A 20,428-nucleotide genomic window follows, 5' to 3' on the forward strand; every position below is an offset into this window, starting at 1 on the left:
CTGCCATCTATAAACCTTTGAGTATGGAGAAGAGATTGGGTCAACCCTGATGAGTAGTCCTCTTACACATTTCTGGTAAGAAAACAGTAATGGTATTATTCATCGTAGAGCAATTTTGCACCAGTATAGGGTTCAGATGTTTTAAATGTCACATGGTTGCTTAGTTTTTTTTCATCACAATACTGTTGGAGCTCACTTGATAGGCACGGAAGAAAATTACAGTTTGTATATTAATTTTAAAGGAATGTGGCAGAATAATAAATTAAAAACTTTTGTTTTTTCATTTTAAAATGTTAGGAAGAGAGGCCTAGGGTTAAAGCAGTGCATCCTTTGAAATAGACTTTTATTTTTTGAAATTAAACTAATAGCATCCATCCCCAATAAGCTTGCTTATTTGTAGACAGTACCAAAACAAATCCAGGTGTTAAATCTATTAGTTTCAGTCCTGCTTAGGTCTTTATGCTCCTTGTTTGAAGACTTGAATGGAAAGAAATGACAAATACCAGTTTATCAGGACTAAAAGAACAAGCAGGACTGAAACTCACAGATTTAATTCTGTCTAGGCTTGTTCTGTTGCTGTCATCACACAGTCTTGTAGCTTTCCAATGGCTTTCAGCCTCAGTACATATCCTGTAAAAGGTGAACTAAGCAATTAACTTAAAAAAAATTGGCTGTTTGTTAGTGGCCCTCCTAAAAGATCCTGCTTTAAGAAGGCATTGACATGAATCTACAGGTACCTTCCATAGTTGACCATCTTTTTGTCAGGGCTTCTGTAATAAAATGGGAGAGTTTCTTTTCATAAATATATTTGGTCTGTTATTGATGGCTGGAGAAAAGTTAAAATAAGCAGCTACCTTTTAATTGTAAATCACAGCAAGCAGTAGAAGCATTTCACAGTGCAGAACTCTAACTGAATTGAATAACAAAATGATATCCATGAACCAGTCTGCTTCTCTGTCATTTTCTCTTTCAATTTCTACAGTTTATATGAAGAGTCTTTTACATACCCTAGGGGATGCATATCATCTTGTAATTTTTTCCACTTACAGAATTTCTTCTTTTTTTTTCATATCACAAAAGATTTCATTGATAAGTAATTCTCTAGACTGAATATAAGACATCAACACGTGCAAGTTTTTAATCTTTTCTGCAGCAAACTTGGTTGACTACTTTGGTTGACTCGGGCTTAAAATTGGCAAAGCATCATTTTTTACATTACTTGTGTGGAGATAGTTAGGAGATCTGTTTGCATACTATGCAGATCTGATATCACATAGCTTTCCAAGAATGGCACCAATGTAGAATGAATGGATTGATAAACTATTTAAATAAGTGGCAAATATGTAATATTATTTTATAAAAAAGGAATGCAGGAATCATGGTTTCAACATCAACAGATAAATATATTGGAATAGGTTGAGTGGCTAATTAAATTTGAGATTAAAATAAAGTCGCCTTCCTTTGGTACTATATCCTTATCAGTTGTGCCTTCTCTCCTTCCTTTTGTTAAATCAGAGACAACAGGAGTGAAAAAGACGCATTAAGTGATCTGATCCATCTCCCTCTAGGTGCAGGCTTGGTCTTGCAATGTAATATCAAAAATATGCACACAAATTGCACAAGTCCTAAGCTAAGCATGCTGCTTTGGGGGTATCTGTTCAGCTGCCCGATAACAAAATACCTTCAAGAATTTTTTAAGCAAATATTTACTTTTTAGTTGCATCCTGCTATTCTTGTATGTAACCTTTGGTCAGGTCTAAACCATTCCCCTATCCTGGATATTTTCATTCCTTCATATTCCTGTTGATTATGAAATATCCCTCAGTTTAGCACCTCATGCCTTCCACTACACCTTAAAACAACATACCAAGCAATCAGTACCTCCCAGTTACCTTCTTTCCTGTTCCTAGTTGTTTCCCCACCAAATTCAATTAACAAGACTTGGATTTGTTTGTTTCTCCTAGGATGTTAAGTAAGGCATTAGCTGTGCGTGTGTGTGCAGTGCAGTTAGAAACCCCTCCTGCAGTCACACAGGTAGCACCTCTCCCCTGTGTAGGTGTGGCAGTGCCTAGCCAAGCCTTGCAAGCAGTCACGGCAGGGGTAGGGCTTGCTGTGGGCACACCAGTATTTGAGCATGTTGGAGTTGAGGTGGAAGTTCTTCCCACATTCACGGCACGCATAGAGGTGCTCCTGGCTGTGGGTGTGGTGGTGTCATGCTAGATTCGAGCTCTAGCTGGTGCCCCTCCTGACTGGGCACGCATAGGGCCGCTGAAGTACATTCATGGGTGGGTGGTGAGGGTGGCACTCAAGACAAAGTGTTTCTGCATGTGTTGCATGCATAAGATTTCTTTCCCATTTGAGCTTTTGGGTGCTTAGCAATGCCTGAGCTTCTCTGCATCTTGGCTTAAAACCCTCTGACTTCTTTGAAGAAAGCTACCCAAGGGACAGCTTGGTCTTTGAGGCTCTTGAAGTTTCATCCATGGGGAGCAGATTTAGCCAGCTGCTTTTCTGGGTTCTTACTCTCAAGAGCTCTTTTCCTTTTCATGACACTAGGAAGTGTTTTGTCGTGGCTCCACTACAGATGTCCCATCTGGTTCTATTTCAGAGCTTTTCATCTGAAGATCTTGTGCACTCACTCAGGAGCTGAACATCTGCTGGAATAAAGAGAGTCCAGGCTTGCATCATTCATTCTCTGGGCTTGGGAGAAAAGAAGCTGCAGAGTTTGTCACAAAGTTTGACTTCGTTTGTTAAGACTGAAACTCAGGAGCTAATTTCTTCTAAATGTCATCTGCAGGGAAAGACCATTGGAGCCCCAGCCTCCCATCTGTGCAGTTCTAGAATAGGCAAGTATGGGGATACCTGCTGGCTCTCAGGGAGATCTGTGATGGATAGAAGAGAACAGCTGTCTAATGGTATAGACTCTGAAGCTCAAACATAGGAGCCCCGTATAGCTCAGTGGGACTTTGGGTTTTTTTTCATTTGTACATGATTTTTAACTTATCTTCCTCATCTGTAGCTATAACTCTGGGCCTTACTGTCCTGTGCTTGCTGGGATATGATCATCACCGTTTTTCATGCAGGTGATCATATCAAGTTGTGGAATCAAAGTCAATAGGAAGGCAGTGGCTGCTCAAGGGAAGCAAAACAGGAAACAATCGGGGGTTGTTACAAAACCTTTTCTGTTATTTTGACCCCAATCTGTCTTTGTTGGGAGGGTCAGTTGGTGTCACAGGGGGTTTGGGGAAGTCACAGTTCTGTTGGGAGATGTACCTGTGGATGAGACTCCTGGCCACCCACAAGCTTGGCCTTGGTGCTTCAGTTCTGCCTGAGTATTAAGCACTCGCCCCCCCGCCCCCCTCCTTTGGGAGAATGAAACCTATTGCAGGGAGGGGAGAAAGAGGGAGATAATTTGCATGTGTCAATAGCCACCAACAAGGTACATGTTCTTTCCATGTCTCTTTTCATATTGCAAGCAGTAGGGATGGGGAAATTAGTTTTGCCATTGCACTTTTGCATCTGCTTCTCCCGAAGCATCCCATAAATGAGGGGAAAATAGCTCCTTGCCCCAGGAAACCAAAACTTGTAATTCCTTTGTGTGACATCCTCATAGGAGCCCCTCTGAAGGGACAAAAACAGCTACTGCCCCCTTTATACAAGAGGTGGTCACAGACACCTGAAACAAAGAATCCTATAATCAGTGCTTGTTACTAGGGCTGTGTGAAGCTTTGGTTGCTGATTTGATTTGGAGGAGATTCAGGCAGAGTTGGTGGCCGAATTTCCAAGTCCAAATCGAATCGGGAGACTGATTAAAAGGTCTGAATCAATTCAGAGATTTGGGCAGTCTCTGCTCGCTGCTGCAAGGAGCTGGACTCAGGCTTTGTGCCGGTAAGTAGGGGGTAGGGGACCATGGGGAGACCCCCAACAGGCCCATCCCCTGCCTGCTCCCCCAGCCCCCCAAACCCCTGCCCGCTCTCCCAGCCCTGTCAGTGGCTGCCCCACCCAGCCCCAGCATCCTGGCACTTAAAAAACCCCACACTCAACGGCTGCTGCAGCAGCCACTGGGGCCTCTGGGGGCTCATGGCAGAGCCCTCCCCATGTCACACAGGGCAGCGGGGATTGCCTCCCTGCCTGGCAGTAGTCGGCTAGTGCGGGGCTTTTTTTTTTTTAAAGTGCTGCGACACTGGGGCCGGGTGGGGCAGCCATTGACGGGACTGGGAGAGCTGGTGGGGGATGAGGCCTGTTTGATTTGGAGATTCAGCCGATTTGGTGGTAGACAAATCTCCGAATCAGATTTGTCCAAATCGCTTTGGGACAGTGATTTGAATCACCAAATTGAATCACTGCCGCCGCCCCCCCGCTTAATCAGCTGAATCCAAAGTGAATACTAGCCGCTTTGCACAGGCCTACTTGTTACCCTTGAATTAATCCTATCAAGTCTACAGAAATCCAGCTCACCTTTCCATTCTTCCATATGCTTTGTGCTTCATTAGTGTTTGCTACAAGCATCTACCCAGTCATCTTCCACCTGGTGTGTGAGCCCTACAGCAAATCATTTGTTCCCCTTGCACAGACTTGGTCTCCTGGTTGCTACTGTAAATTCACAATAGTCCTGGGAAGCTGTAATTGCTGCAAAGCCCCCTCACTAGATAAAGAGATCTGGTTTTATCCCATTTCCTGTGGGAACTGTAGGGTCCATCTTTGGACTTTGGCTGAACTGTGAGGTTGAATCGCACATTTCCTTGGATTGTGCAAACTAATATACACCAATTTGTGTTTGGAAGCAATTTCTGGGAGTTTCTTATGATAGCAATGTGAGATGCTGGGGCCAGGCCAGAAGCCTTGGCCTAGGCCCCTTTGAATTCACCCCAAGGTCTGCTACTAGTTCATAGCTCCTTGTGTGAGATTATTCTAGCTGTGAGTGGGGGAATCCTGCTCAGATTGAGCTCTTCCTACCCCACTGCACAGATGAGAGCGAGAGACTGACTGCTGAAGGCAGCTAACAGCTCTGGCTCCCAGGCCTGTGTATCCACAAACACAACCTCCCCCTTAGTTAACGGTAGTGTTTTTGCTGTGCCAGCCCCTCCCATCTACAAACGTTCCCCAACTGTTCTCTATGAACCCATAACCTGTTCCTTCCTTTCTCTGGCCAGTCCTTGCTCTTCATCCACCAGGTTTCATTCCCCTCCTTTTGTGAACTCTCTGGTCCCTCGCCCCACCACCCCAAGTCCATGCATCCCAGAGGCTTAATGGGCACATCCTGGGTTGGGATGACTTACTGTTGAATTTGGGTATGTTCAGGCAGTTATGCTGGCTGCCGCCTCTCCGCAGCTGGCCTCACCTCCCTTGAATTAACTGGAAACAATTAAGATTAATCAGTAAAATATTCTTAAACCAAAAATAAACACGTTTCACAAGGATTTAAATAGTTCTTGGTAAATCGCCTTAAAGTCATACTTTATGTTAACCCAGCACAACAATTTAATGTAGACATGTCCTGTTAGTATGGTATTGCTAATCCAAACAGGCAAACAAATGAGTCTAGTTTCCCAAATCAGAAGATTGGTTTATGACATTTTTGTTTAATACATTTTAATTTTTTTATATCTGGCTACCAGTTTTAGAGCTTTTAGAGGTGCGCCTACTTCACATTTTCAAGAGAGAGCAGGAGCTGACTGTGCTGCTGCTGAAATATAAGGTGGAGCGTAGTTTTAGATATATGTGGTAGGGTGTGGTGTGATTTTTTTTTTTAATTACTAAACTATTTATACACGTAGAGACTCTAGTATGATCATAGCAAGTCTTGTGTAAAGGTTTTTTGTGCCTGAGAGGCTTTTTTCATTTCCATTATGGAGCATATCAGTATAACTTGTCCACACTAGGGGGAGTTGTTCAACTTCAGCAATATCTGTATAGATAAAGCCATATGGATTTTTCAGGGAGACATCCTATGAGATATTTTATCTAGAATATTTTTCTGCTGTTCTGCAGTGTAGACATTAGAGGGAGCAGAAGATACAAGAAATCCAGCATTGTAGCAGATTCTGTAAACAGCACCCTCAGGATCTCCTTTGCTGCTGCTATAGTTCTGCTGCAGTCATTCACTCCAATACAAAACAAGGGCAAACCATTGCTGTTCTGATTTGGTAGCATATTATAGGTACTTTTCATTCATCTTGTGCTGGTGTAAATATCTACAGAAGGCACTGAGAAATTAGGCCAGGCTTAGAAAATTTAGGTTAGTGTATTGTTAGGCCTTTTCTGAACACAGGTGCACAGGTTTAACTAACTTAAAGCCTCCTTTTTAAAACAGTTGCCAAACAACTTGCATTGATTTAATGCAGTAAGGAACTGACTTAAAATAATACAGATCAGCTCTCATGTGATATAAAAGTGCATCAGTATTGATGATTCTTATGCATTTACTGAGTGATTCTTTTGATATTTGGTGCTTTTTCTTGAAAGAGTCACAGAGTCTCTACTGAGGAAAACCCAGGCTGTAGATGTGTTCCCTGGGTGAGGTCAGGCCATGATAAGTGTTCTCTTTCACTCTTCTGCACAGCTTGTGCTGGTGGGGTAAAAGGCTGGGGAACCAGAGAGCAGTGATTATTAGTCAGCTCTGCACTTTGACTACTTGGAGTGCCTTATAGAAGGGAGTGGAAAATCACTGTATTACAGCAGCCCCTGGTTACGTATGCCTGCACCCTGTGCTGCATCTTCTCATAGGGGATATCAAGATATGTGCCAAAATCTTGAGTGCCTAATCCTTCAGCTATGTTCAGTATCAGCAAGAAAAAACAAAATTTGCTTTTCATCCTTACCCCCACACTGTCCCTTGGTGGTATGGCCAAGACCTGCACCCCTCCTTAAAGCAAAAGGACACCTCTGAAGAATGTTTTCCCATGATGGTGATTCCAGCTGGAGGGATGTAATGGGTGCTGGTACTGTCCCAGGGTCTGAGCCCCAGCTCAATATGTGCATTAGCTCTGATTCTGTGTAAGCCATAAGGTCTTTGTGCACAACCAGCCGCCTGTTTACCATAGCACAAGGCTTTTAGCTCTTGAGCTTTCAAGCAGTCAGTCTTCACTTTCAGACACCACTGAATCGTATTCCTGGAGTCAACAGAATTTCCCCTGCTAAGGGGTAACAAGAGAGCATCAATTTGTAGAAATAACTGAACAGATGGCATTTACACTTGACTGGAGATTGCAATTACTGCAGGGCTGGATTGGCCCTTTTACAACAGTGCCTGGCTAGGGACAGAAGTTTCTGCAGGGGAAACCCCTCTAGAGCTTTCTCTTTATTCATCCAATCCCCTCAAGAGCAAGCAAGTATCCTGCTGAGGGGAGGACCAACCCAGCAGATCATCCTTAACAGTGGACTTGTGCCTTTATCTCTGAGCTTCCAGGTGACTTCCACCTCTGGGACTTTTTGAATTCGTGGCTCCCAAGCCTGGAAGTCCCCCCAGCTATATCTCTGCAGAGCCAATGTTCATCATCTATTCATGCTATTTCTCCAGAGAGTTCTCCTGAGAATCTGGAAAGTAGTAGATGCCTTCTGCAGGAATAGCAAGGAGGCCCCAGGGGCATGACTGAATCCTTTGTTAGTGAACAGCACAGTAGTGAGGGAAGGAGCAGGTAGGTGCTTTTTCACCAGTAATTCAAGATTTTCCTCTCATTGTTCATGAAATCTTTCTGAAATCTATTCCTTCCCAATAGACTGGCTGACTGTATTTAACAAACATTTAGGACTCACTCATATTTGCTCACATGGAGGTTTTTTTGTTTATTTTTGCTGATTTCACTGTACTTTGGATAAGATTCTCAGTTACTGTGGAGATTTCCCTTAATTTTGATAGGCTTTGAATCAGGCTTTGGAGTATGAGCCTCATCCACAGTTGTCTGCCCAATAGTCTAGGTTTCTTTCCATCCTATGGGATTTAGGATTCAGTTGAGGATTCCCAATTAATTGCCTTCATTGCCTCATTTGTGAGTTGCCACACTTGTGAGTTAGCGAGTCAGCTTCAAGAAAGAACAATTCATTATAGAATTAGCTTTTAGAGACGGTTGGATGTATCTGCATGATCTCTGACTCTTCAGAAACCGTTGTATGCTACTAGCTTTGCAACTAAGCCCTTATGCTTAAAGTAGAAGCATGCTACTTACCATCTCCCAGGTCTCCTGCTCTTGTTTCTTTTAATAGTACAGAAGACCCATCAGTCAGTATCTTATTGTCACTCAGAGCCTGGTGCGCATACACTTATCAGCGACAAAGAAGGAAACTGGCTTTTTCATCTGTCTGCTATAAAAAGGCCTCATTGTATTTTATTGGGTAAAGGGTGGGGTGCAAACAGAAGAGTGAACTAATTAACACAACAATTTTTATGTATTACTTTAAACATGTGACCCAATTCATAGCTGCACTGAATTTAGACCTAGTAGAAGAAAATGAGGTGCGTGTAAAACAAAAAAAAGAAATAAAAGCCTGTTCTAACCCTGTGAACCCCAAAATCCTGTGCACCCTATTTTGAAAATGTTAGCAATGGAGTAAAATAAAAAGTAACCTTCCTTTAAAAAACAATAAGGTAACCTAACAATAAGGTAAGCAAACCTGAAAGCAAAGTCATATGCCAGCCAGCCAGAGCCAAGTCTAGAACACATAGTTTGGCACTCAGCAATAATTCTGCACAAGCTTCCCTGACTATTTAGCCTGGATCTTACCTGTTGTACAACTACCAATTATGTGGTGTTTCAGAATGTAGAAAAAAATTTACCTTCAATAGTGACTAGGGGCCTGACCCAGAAGCCACTAAAATAACTGGTGGCTGGTCAGGACCTAGGAACGTAACAACCCCACAGTTCATTCAGGCTGTTCAAAGGTAAAAAGTCAGATCATTATCCCATAGTAATACTGATTCCTCCCCTGCAAACTGGGTTTTCAGAGCCTAAATGTTTTTGACTTGGTGTCGCAGGGCACCTTGGTGCCCTGCTCCTAGAGAGTGGAAACTGCCAGGGAGAGAGAGCCCTGGCAGGACATAATGAGCACAGCTGCAGGTTGCCAGGGCAACTGGAGGCAGCGAATGACCCACACTTGACAGCGGTTAGCTGGCTGTAAGGGGCAAGGCCTGGCCCTTATAAAGCCCAGAGCTGAGGCCAAGCTGGTAGTTCCCTGCCAGGGAGGCAGGAGCTCTTGGAGCTAGGATGCGAGCATTTGCAGAAACTGCTTTAGCTGAGTGAAGGAGGGCAGCTCGAAGAGGTTTGATCACCATGGTTTAGCCAGATGGCTTATAGTTATGTTGTAGCCTAGGGGCTTGTGGTTTTGTTGTTGTTGTTTATTACACCGGTGGCTAGGGTGAGGCTATAAGGGGTTGGAGGAGGCTTCATAGGGACCCCCAGGGGGGTGGGGGCCCCAGCGCCAGAGAGGGGGCAGTATTACTAGGGAGCCCAGCATGGGCACAGCAAGCCCCAGAGAGGGGGCAGTATTATTAGGAAGCCCCAGGGCGGGCGCGGCAAGCCCTGAGGAAGGCCTAGTGCTGCAGTAAACCCCGGAGAAGGGCGATGTACTGCGGTGAACCCTGAGAGAGAGGGGGTAGTGGTGCGGTGAGCCCTGGAGAGTGGGGCTAGCAGTGCAGTTGGGCCTGAGAGACAGGTGGCTTGACGAGAAGTCCCAGAGGGGGCGCAGAAGTCCCCAGGAAAGGGGGCGACATTACAGGGAAGGCCCCAGAGAGGGGCAACATTACAGGGAACCCCCGAGCGGGCTCGGAGAGCCCAAGAGGGGGGGCAGCACGACCGAGGAGGCCCAAGAGAGCGGGGAGGTGTACACAGGAGGCCCCAGAGAGGGGCGACATCACAGAGAAGTCCCTGAGGGGGCTCGGAGAGCCCAGGAGGGGGCAGCATAACAGAGAAGGCCCGAGAGACGGGCGTGAATATAGGCAGAGACACACACCAACGTCTATTCCATCTGCGAGGCTTGGGGCGTGGTATCGGGGTGGTTGGAGCAATGCGTAGCCCATAAGGCTAGGGTGCCTGGGAAGCACCCATCATATGAGGAGACCCCCGGTGGGTCCGGGAAAACACGGGGACAGAGGTCCCAGCTAACCGGGCCCAAGGAGACGTGAGGCAGCCTCCCAACTTAACCTAACACCAAAGACGTGGCAGGCAAGAATAGAGGTTGCCCTTGGGCCGACTTGGCACGGAGGAAGGGGCCTCAAGGAGTTCACGGCCCTCCTGCAGGACCCCGCCGTGACACTTGGGTTGTACTTACAGGCACAAAAGAGCTTATGATTTCATTCCAACATCCAAAATCACACCCCCTCTCACTCCTTCAGAATAAATAAGGGTCCCTCTGCCTTAGGCTGTTAACACTTTTAAATAAAACTTCTGCCCCACTCCCCCACCAAAAAAAAGATGAAAGAGATCTATTGCTCCAAAAGTATAGAGCAATATGTGATAGAAAAGCAATTGTGTACACAGTAATGTGATCCCCATAAAGTACTTTTCATACATAGTTTTTAAAGCATTTTACAAAACAAGGCACTTCTGTTGTCTGCATTTATGGATGGACAAAATTATACATAAGAGCACAGGAAAGTGATTTGCACAATGCTCTCCATCAGTTCAGTGGCAAGGACAGGAACCAAACCTGGGACTCTGCCAGTACTCAGTTAGTCTTTAACATACAACTGATATTGGTGGCCATTTTCAACTTAAGCACCTGACCGAGGGGTGGGCAAAATGTGGCCTGCCAGGCCATTCTATCTGGCCCACGGGGCCCCTAAAAAATTTAGAAAATTAATATTTATCTGCCCTGGGCTGCCTGTCATGCAGCCTTCGATGGCTTGCCAAAACTCAGTAAGTGGCCCTTTGCCCAAAATAATTGCTCACCCCTGTACTAAAGCCTCTGGGTCCCCAGAAAGTACAAAGCTAAGAATAATTCAGACATTTGATGGAAATATTCAGGGATCTGATTAAATAAATATTTTATTTATGTATTTATTTTAGTACATAGTGAAAAGTGACCACACAACAATAAGAGTCACTGAAAGTTACTTTAAGATATTTATATAGTCAATGTAGGGACAAAGGACACTTTACTTAAAGCCCAACACCTAGAGAATAATGAACTATTCTGTTGGTGTTTTCTTCATTGCTTCTGTGCAATAGCCTTTCTAAATCACATTTGTTTAGTCCATGTTAAGAACATGCAACGTTCCAGGTGGAGGGTTCTTTTGTGACTGTGTGGATTTCTGTACATACTTGTTCCATTGGAGCTATTGGTAGTTGTGTTCCAGATTATTTGTACATTATCCTGAAGACCTTATCTATATTATCTTTTCCCTTAACATCTCTCCTGTTTACATTAGCAGCAGTATAACACCACCGTGGGAGTACTTCTCTAGACCTGACATTGTTATTGTATCACAGTGCTGTCAAATCCCACTCGCTATGGGCATTTATACATGTGCACCAGGGAAGGGAGGAGGAGGGGGCAGAGCAGCTTTAATTAGAGCGACTCCAAGAACCACTCTTATTAAAGCACCTGGAGCGTTGTGTGTGCCAGTGTCCCCATGCTGAAAAATGGCAGCAGGCACCTCCTAGATCCTGTTATAGTGAGAGAGTTCCTAAAACAAAATAGTGTAGACGTAGCTTTTCCACGCACGGACTTGTAAGTATTGTTAATGTCTTTCCAGAGCCAGCACAGATAGTAGAAACTGAACATGTACAGCCTGTTCATTGCTTTAGATGCTTAAAATTAATAAGCCCAGGCAAATAGAAATAAGAACATTAATAATTAAGTTGTCAGTGTGCGTCTGCAATGGAGTATTATCTTCCTAATCAGCTACAAACTAAAAGGCTAACATCAGCTCCTGGGGTATTTTTCTCTTCCATTTTAAAGGAAGACTGCCTTAACAGCAGGATTTACAAGAAGCAGGGATAATAGAGCCAAATAGAGAATTTATATTGGGCTTTGATAGGTTCTTTGGCCTGTGGAAGAAAGAAAATATCTACCCAGGTTGAATTACTATGACTGAGAAAAATATACCGTATTTCTTGCCTGCTGAGTGCTGTTGTCCATTTATATCCTGTTCTCAAGTGAATACAAATATCCTTGACAATCAAGTATTGTGCGATTCCTGCCAAATGCTCTCAAATATTAAAATACCACTTACTAAAAGCATGCCCAATATTCTTGTCCGAATTATGAGATCATAGATAACCACTATATTTTACAATTCCATTAATGCATGGAGAGGATCAGTTAGTAGAATAAGTTATCAGCTCTGCTATTAAAGTAAGAGTAACCTCGTTTAATTTTTGGGGAAATTAAGTTTTCCCAAAACCCAAGACATTTTATGTGGGAACTGCACTAAGATTAACTAACCTCTGCTTTAATCAATGTGTGTGGTGAGATTGAAGCAGCAGTTTCACTGTTAAGTGCACTCTCACGTTGCATCTCATCTATAACAAGATCACTTGAAAGAGATGTTTTAAGTTCCATATTCCTTTTGAGGTTTTCTTTACTGTCCTCATATTCTATTTTCCCTACCTTTTTATGTACAAGTTGACAATGATATTAGGAATCAAGAGAACATTATGGCTCATGGCAATAGGATAAGGAGCATTTTTCCCTGTAGGTTCCATTCAAATCTAAAGTCAGCAAAGGGCAGTGAACAAAGGTTTTTGGGTGAGCTATATGAAATGGGATGGTGATCTGGCTGAGCTGTTCGCCACACCATGAAAATCACATCAACTTAAGGCATTGCATAATGATATAAAATGGCTCTTCAGCAGCCCTCAGAACTCTTTGACAATAATTAAAACACAAAGCCAATTTAAAAATATATACAATTTCCCCTGCAAACAAATCCAAACTGAAATACTCTTTCCTTCCAAATAGCTTCCCTATTCCAGAACAAAGCATTTGGGACTGATGTTAATCATATGATTTACAGCTCCTGTATGGTATTTAGCTGCTACAGGGGTGAAAGCAGGGTAAGACCCGTCATATGCGAACAAACACCCCCTTTCTCTAGTCTTTGTCTTTGTTTACTAACTGAACATTTTTAGGCTGGGAATCTCTCTTGCTCCGTGTAATAGAATAGCTGGCACAATAGGGCCTTGATCTCAGTTACGGCCTCTAGGGTCTGTTGTAAAAATTAAAAATCAATGCACAAAGACTGTGTTGCCTTAGACATGTCAGTACAAATATTCCTGCCAGAGGCGTGAAATGTTCTGTCCCTGAGTTAAATTCTTACTAGGCCTCCTTAGGTGCGTCCAGATGAGTGCAGATGTTTGTTTCCCCAGGGACAAGTAGTAGCAGTACACCTTGTGCCACTGCGACTTGTCCCTGGGGAACTCCTGTGCCACGCGCACTCTGGCATGCGGGAGGTTACTGTGGGTGGGTTAGGGAAGTCTGGGGCCAGCAACTGTGCTAGCCCCAGCAGCCTTACCCAGGGTCCTGTGGGCTTCCCCAGGTTGCAGCTGCAGCAGGAAGCCTGGCTAGCAGCTGGAGCATGGCTCCAGCCAGCCAGTTTTGGATGGTGCATGCTGCTGCCACATGTGCCACCCCACTTTTTTTCGGCATCAGTTTTTTTTTTTTGACCCTGGGATCTACTCATCTGGACACAGCCCTTTGGGCCACATCATTGCTTCAGGACAGAGCCACACAGATTACTTGGCAAGGCATAAATCCCTGTGCTCTATGCCTATGTTTTTCTGCTTTGGTAGGGTAAAGGGGCAGCTAATGACTTGTGCCTCTGAGGAATGGGAAGAATGTCTCAAGGTGAGATAGGCAGACAAAACTCTTGGGGCAGAGGCAGTATCTTTTATTAGACCAACTAGATAGTTGCAAAAAAAAGATGGCTTGTTAAGAAAGAGGTGGCATTAGCCATCTGACCTGAGATTAATTAGATGCTGCTGAGATGATGGGTTGATACCAGGGATCTAGTAGTAGCTGGCAGGCCATCAGGTCTTCAGCTATAAGTCCAGGATGTTAGTCAGTGAAAGAATGAGACCTGCAGGGATTTGGAGGAGTGGTCTGTTGTTGATCAGGCTTCAGGACTTAGAAGAGTGTTTCCTAGCTCACTGAGGAAATATATGTTCTGTATATATGAACTTTCTGAAAAAGCAGGCTCTGATGTATGCATTTGATTTGTGTTGGACTGTTTTGGTCTTGAAAAAATGAACCTAGTCCTTTAAGACAAAGGCACATTCTGCTGCTGTTTAGAATTTTAGCTAGTTTAGTTAGTTTTAAAATACAATCGTGATTAGTAGTGCGATTAAAAAAATTAGTTGCAATTAATCACAATTTTAATAGCACAGCTAAACATTCAAAATTATGCACAGAAAAACTCAAAATTATGCAAAACTACGCTGGTACTTTGTATGGTTGGGGTCTGGGTGTGAGGTGTGTGCACGTGCGGGGAATTTGTGAAGGTGTGCGGGCTGTGGGTGTGTGTGAAGTTTGAAGCCGGGAGAAAGCGGTTGCCAGCAGGGGGGTCTGGAGCCTGGGGAGGGGGGAACCTGGCAGGATGCCCAATCTGAGTGGGGTCTCCATGAAGCTGTCTCAGGCCTGGGGCACACCCCCAGCCCAAGTTTGGCCCCGTGGACGGTGGGCTTACCCTGTTCTTACCCAGCAGCCGCAGGGATTCCGGGCTGGGGGCAGGTTCTCTGGCCCTGGCCCCGGCCTGAACTTCCCTGTTTATTTGTGGGGAGGTATGTGACATAACTCAAATATGCAGAAGCAGAGGAATTATTGCTATAGAGTGCATACAGAAATGTGTAATCTGTGAGAGAAACAAAATCAGTGCACATGGAAAAATGAAGGGGACAGAGTATCTATATTCTCAGTTACCTGCACCTATGGTTTCCTTGTAATAATTTATAAGGAAATCTCAGGTTGTAGAGAATAAGCATTTAGACTGAAAGAACAACTTAGGTGTTAGATAAATAGGTCAAATGCAAAGTCAGATGGGGAAAGGTGAGACTCTTCCTTCACATGGTTCAATTTCAGACAGTTTACAATCTCTACTGTAACCTGCAGTTTTCTTCAATAAAGACATTTTCACGTGATATTATTAAAAAATATCCTTCAGACACCACAATTTGACATAGGCATTGGACATGGAGTGAATGACAAGTTCAGAAATCCTTGCATACAATATTAATGTCATTAGTACAGTTAATATTAATACTGTCATTGGTTATGAAGTGAATGACTTTTTTATATGTAATCTTTTGAAAACTTGCAGGGCATAACATCTTAATTTTAGCTCAGCCATAAGGTTTGATTGGTTTCAGAAGGTCCATAGGAATTATATACAATGTTTTACTTAGTTCCAATAGAACAGGGGTGGACAAACTGTGGCCTGCGGGCTGGATGCAGCCTGCCAGGCCATTCTATCTGGCCCGCGGGGCCCCTAAAACATTTAGAAAATTAATATATATCTGCTTCTGGCTGCCTGTCATGCGGCCCTCGATGGCTTGCCAAAACTCAGTAAGTGGTGCTCCGCCCGATATAATTGCCCACCCCTGCAATAGAATGACATCATTTCTGTTTCATATGCAGCACAGGGGATGAGACTTGCACAAATAGATTATAAACAGCAATGAGAGAGAGGAAGAGCCTAATTAAGAAATGAAATAATATAACAACATTGGGATTTTAAATCTAACTCATTTGGAGTCTATTTTCCTGAACTAAAATGTGAGAGAGACCCTGTAAAATTATGCAAAAATTGATTCTGTACTGTCAAGAGAAAGTAGAATTGCAGATTTTCAAAATCAATACCATCACATGGCTTTGTTTCAGACTCTTCCTGTCCCATTTTCAGAACACTGCTTTGCTAGGCACTAAAAGCCCAATGAATGCTATGAAAACCGGCTTTGTTCTGCATGTGTTCTGTATTTGTCAACTCCTTTCCTTTGCCCATCCAGAAATAGCAAGTAGGAAAGATCTTGGGGGTTTTGTGTTTGCTTGCTAATATTTACATGGTAACTTAGCAAAACAGCCATGTTTATAGTGAAATACCACTTTGTTGCAATATAGTTAAGTTTCCTCTGCCAAATTTTACTCTTCTACAGCATTCAAGCAATGCATGCTCTTATACAAATGGTTTTAGACCTGGAATGAGTGTTTACAGAGATTTTTGTATAAAAACAGATTTAATATCCGTGGTGGTATGACTATTGCCAACATAATTTGTGCCAAATGACTCATCTAGCTGGCCTGATGCCCCCCTGAATTAGAATTCAGACTTCAAAATGAGAGTGAGGCCAATAATGAATGTATTTTGTATTTATCTGGCCCTTGAACTTATATAGAATAGTCTTGTGCTTGTCTGAAGCTTGCAATCATGTGCCTTGAGGAACAGTTTATTAACTAAGGTATTTCAGTTGCTCCAGTTAAGCAGCAGAAGGGTTTTTTTAGAGGTTATGTTTAAAGAAAAAGTTTTTACCCTCTCCAGGCTGTGAAGGGACACTAGTCTGACTTTACCACATAGTATCTATGATACTAAACTTAAAAAAAATGGCAGAGAGTATCTGAGCTAAAAGTTGCTTTTAGCAAGGGTCTTTGCTGCTGTTTCTGTTTTACAGCACTTTGAATCCTTTTCTGTTGTGCATTTTTTATGCTTCTCTACAAATGGCCCTTGTGGCCTCATTCAAATTTGGACCTCACTGTAGTGGGTTCTCAGGTTATATAATACCAAAATCTTTATTTTCCTGGGCCAGCTTGCCCCACAGGACACAACATCAACCATAAACCCATGAACCAACAGATGCATGAACCATAAAGGGTTCACCCTCTCTTCCTCAACCCTGAAAGAGTTTTCTGGCTCATTGCTATAGCCTTCCCCTTCTCTCCAGCTCTATTCCCTAGGAGCTTTTAAATTCCTCCAGGCCAGCCAATTATCTTCCTCAGCTGGCCCAGTTCTCCTAAGCAGGCCTGCAATCATTTGCTCACTGCCTGCAGCTGGGCTGCAGCTCCTGAGCCATTCAGCCTGCTACACACCAATTTACAGCTCCCACCCACTGGAAAAGAAAGTTCATATTGTTGGCTGCTTGGATTGTAATGGAGGTATCAATGCCAGTTGCCACATATTACATACAACCCAGGCTAAGCGCTATATTGCAATGTGAAGGTGATAGACATCACAGCCAATTACTCTTAAAGGGAAACAGCATTTATAATTTCTGCCAATGGGACATAAAACAAACTACTTGCACATGCATGGTGATGTTAAAGCAACTGTGACAGGGTAACCTAAAAAACCTGTATCTCCAAGTCCTTTGGTTCAGGAAGGTGCTTAGATATCTTAGTAATCATGTTAAGATTACTTAGATATCTTAGTAATCATGTTAAGATTACTGAGATACCTAAGTATCTAAGAGGTAAAATTAAGTAAATGCTGGAATCAGGGCTTAAATTATCTCACAGATGCAGTATCTATCTTACATTATCTCACAGTGACACGAGGGGCAACAGGTACACCAGCCCCAGGTTCTGACCCCATGGGGGAGAAGGTGGAGGGCAAAAAAATACAAGCAGCTGAACTACTGGACCAGCCACTGTCATGATCCTGGCAGCACAGCCACCCTGCTCTGCCCATGCACTGCTGTACCCACTGTGCTCAGGTGTCATGTTACCCTTTTGTACAGAGGAGTCAAATGGTTAGAGTCAACCCATTAAGCTAAACAGGTTCAAATGGTCAAATTAAGTGTTAATATGAGCTATATACAGCCAAATAGAAGAGAATCCTGAGCAGAACAACAACAATAAAACACTGATGCCCAACTTTCCAGTCCTGTAGGCCAGATGTCCTGCGGACTGATGCTGTACAGATTCTGCGTGGGACCTGACCTCTATATGGCTGGGAGGCAGTGTCCAGCAGCGGGGACAGCTTACCCAGCAAGGTGGAGATTGAGACACGTCCTGATCTCCATATGGCTGAGAGGCAGCTGCCTGGCAGCCAGGACAACTCTCCCCACCCTGCGGAGATCAGGACAGGTCCCAATCTCCACATGGCTGACAGGCAGCAGTCCTGTCAAGCGGGGACAGTTCTCCCTGCCCCCTGTGACCTCTTGTTGGCTAGGTTGGAGCAATTTGCTTCCAATAAGCATCTACATGTGTGCTTCAGTGCATTAGTTTAATGCGCCAATTTCTAGTACCTGTATCTACAAGTATTAGAAAGTGGTGCATTAGACTAATCTACTGCACAGTAATTGCTATGCACATGTAGACGATGATGCTTTACTGTGCATTTGCTTAGTTTAATGCATAGTAAAGCATCTTGTGTAGATGCACCTAGGGAGGGTGATGAACCACGGGAACAATCCCAAGCAAAGTAGTGGATTTTCCATCTCTTGGTATCTTCATATTGACTGGGAGCAGTTCTGAAAATTGTGCTGTAGTAAGATGCAAACCACTGGGAACCTGGGGGGTAATCGAGTGAAAATTTGTGAGGTTTTGATATGCTAAGAGATCAGCTTAGATATTGAATAGTCCATTTTGGTCTTTGCCGTTGATTTCAGTGAGTATAAGATCAACTCTTGCTAGCTTTATTCAGGTCAACACTTTCACATTCTGTATTCAGTTTTAACTTAACAACTCCAAACCTAAATATTTTGCCAGCAGAGACTTCGTTGTTATCATGGTGGCACTTGGGTACTAATAGGTGATAATATAAGAACATAGATGAATAGATTAAATAGTAGTTGCAACTGAATTTTTTCAGCTTCAGCAAGATCAGTTGTTGCTGAAGAGATTTGGATCTCTTTTCAAGCTCAGTTGCTCTGCTAAAAGGGTTTGTTTTGAAAATTGTAAATGGCAGGCAAAAAGCAGCTGCAAGTGAATGAATTCACTTTATTCACCATTAAAAAAGCAAGCAAACAAGCAGAGGCAGCAGTATTTGATATATCTGTTAACTAGATAAATTCAGAGAGGCAACAATAGAAGCATTATACTGAAATGTAACAGAAACATATCACAGCACATTTCCTAGGAAATCAAGAGTAACAGTGATGTCCAGTACACTTATGGAAATAGCCTTGTTTTCATTTAAAACCTATGTAGAATTGCAACCTGTCTTTCCATAATACTCCGTTACTACCTGCTACAAAGGAAGGCAAAAACCCCCACAATCCATACCAATCTGACCATGGGGTCAAAATTCCTTCCTGATACCAAATATAGTGATCGGTCTGACCTGGAGCAGAGGGGCAAGTCCCCCTAGCCAGGAACCTCTGGGTTTAAGTCCCAGCAGGAGCTTTGGCACACCCCAGGCAAAATCCCCAGCCTTGGCTGCAGCCAACACCCAGAGCCTCTGAGGAAGGCTTAAAAAAAATGCCTGATACATGTACAATCTGCTATGCACAACCTTGAGGCAGGGATTATCTTTTTCTTATGGGTTTGAACAGTATCTAGTACAACAAGGTCCTGTTCCTCAACTAGGGATGCTAGGCATTACTTCAATATAAACAAACTCATTAAAAATTGTAGCAATTTTCTGTTGCAGGGGTTGTCAACTGGGGGTATATGTACCCCCAGGGTACTTGGGAAGGCCCTAGGGGGTATGCGCGGGCAGGTGGGGACAGAGTGCCACCACCCTGCACCACCACCTCCAAGGAGCAGGGACGGGGTGGGGCAAGGGCAGCAGCACCCCTCTGTGGGCCACACAGGCGCCTCCCAGCCGGCCGGCCATACACAGAAGCAGGGGAGAGGGAAAGCTCATGCAGCAGAGCTCCGCCGCTGCCCGGCCCCGCCCCCCCCCCGCTTTACATCTGGCTGCTGGGGGTACACCCATTAAAACAGGTTGAAAACCCCTGTTCTGTTGTATTCACAGCACTGAAAAAGGAAGTAATGAATTCTCCTCTCCAGGAAGGGAAGCTTTTGGGTGACTTGTGGTTCCTAATATTTTGATTTCTCTTCCAGCGTAGAGAATGATAAGAGAGAAAATTATACACAGGGTTACTAGACCCATCTGTGTTGGCAAGTAGTCTTCCCTGTTGACATCCTGGCCAGGTAATCCCCATAGGGTTTCATGTATTTGGAAGCAGGGTCTTCATGCCTGGCAAGGAAGGGGACTGTGCTCCATATTTATGCCCATTTTCCCATGTTCCATACAGGTGAACTTTTCTAAGTCCTAAATCCATTGAATGTGATAAAATAGTCCATGATACAATAGTACAGTGCTCACTCTCAAAGTGAAAGAGTGAACAGGTAAATGATGAGTGGCCTGGGTCATATTAGGGGAAAGTAATCTTCTCTAAGCCTTAAGGGAGATCATCTGAGAAGGAAAAAAATTGGTTTACTAGTAAAGTTGTCTTTGGAGAAAATATGTTAACAGGTTAGATCAAGTTATTTCACATCCAGGAATTGTCACTAGTGGGACTTTATTAACAGAGTACAAAATAAGATGGGGAAGGGGAAAGAG

The 20,428-nt window shown here is 43.7% G+C and overlaps 1 protein-coding gene across 1 annotated transcript in view; it reads left to right on the forward strand.

Annotated features, from left to right (window-relative positions):
• S100B (S100 calcium binding protein B) overlaps positions 1-20,428 on the forward strand; it is a 34,669-nt gene that overhangs the window by 2,715 nt on the left and 11,526 nt on the right. The window lies entirely within an intron of this gene.

This window comes from Alligator sinensis, unplaced genomic scaffold (assembly GCF_000455745.1).
Source record: "Alligator sinensis unplaced genomic scaffold, ASM45574v1 scaffold566_1, whole genome shotgun sequence".
NCBI lineage: Eukaryota > Metazoa > Chordata > Crocodylia > Alligatoridae > Alligator > Alligator sinensis.